The following is an 899-nucleotide window of genomic DNA, read 5'->3' on the forward strand; positions in this document are numbered from 1 at the left end:
GTGTGTGCTGGAGCAAGGGGGTCCCTTGGCTATGATGCAATGCCTGTATGGTGTTCATCCAAGCAAGACTATGTGCTGACATGGCATGAACTTGCGTCCGTTGCGTCCGTAACCAACAGTTTTCATCCATAAATCTTTTGAAACAAATTAATGGAAACTATTAAGAGTTAAAAGAGTTAAGAGACAAAGAAAAACAGGACATTTGGTCACTGCTTGTGTTTTACACAAGCCAGCCACTCTGATATCTGTTGTGAAAGATGTGCCTTGTTTGTTCAACGGTTCTTGATTCAGTTTAGTGGCAGCATGGGTGATTAAATGGGTAGTTTAGCTGTGTATCTTTGTCTTACTCTCTCCGCTTGATGTTTTGTGGCTGTCTCGACGTCCTGTGAGAGAGACAAGGTATGTTGCAGGAACCCAGCCTTGTTCTTCAGCTGTTCTGACAAACCACCAGCCTACAGACACAACAGAAGAAAAAAATAAACATAAAATATATATTTTTTTACCTAATACAGTGTCAAATGCTGAGCTCACATGCAGTATGATGAAATGATCCTGTTTTAACCACCCGGACAGAAAGACTGTATTTACAGAATGCTTTGCAAACAAACACTAATGCACAAATATTTGGTTTTCACTAATCTGATGGGAGGCAATGTTTTGGCTCCAGTCATGCTCACAAACACACTCTCTCTGGTGTTATTTAGTTTCAGGCGATGTGTTTATGAATTCTGTGTAACATTTGGGATCAATTAGACCTGACACTATCATAATTATCAAAGCGGGTGGACATGATTTTATTTGTATGCACAGTCCAACACGAGGAAGTTTGGATGCGTCTGACATGTTCTTAGGAGCTAACATGATGAATGGTATGAGCTAATCTGAATGCTTGAGTAGCC

The 899-nt window shown here is 40.5% G+C and overlaps 1 protein-coding gene across 4 annotated transcripts in view; it reads right to left on the minus strand.

The window, feature by feature from the left end:
• LOC107717101 (SH3 and PX domain-containing protein 2A-like) overlaps positions 1-899 on the minus strand; it is a 17,686-nt gene that overhangs the window by 5,995 nt on the left and 10,792 nt on the right. The gene's annotated exons all lie outside the window — the stretch shown is intronic.

Source organism: Sinocyclocheilus rhinocerous, unplaced genomic scaffold, assembly GCF_001515625.1.
Source record: "Sinocyclocheilus rhinocerous isolate Xijiao unplaced genomic scaffold, SAMN03320098_v1.1 scaffold119, whole genome shotgun sequence".
In the NCBI taxonomy this organism is placed as follows: Eukaryota; Metazoa; Chordata; class Actinopteri; order Cypriniformes; family Cyprinidae; genus Sinocyclocheilus; species Sinocyclocheilus rhinocerous.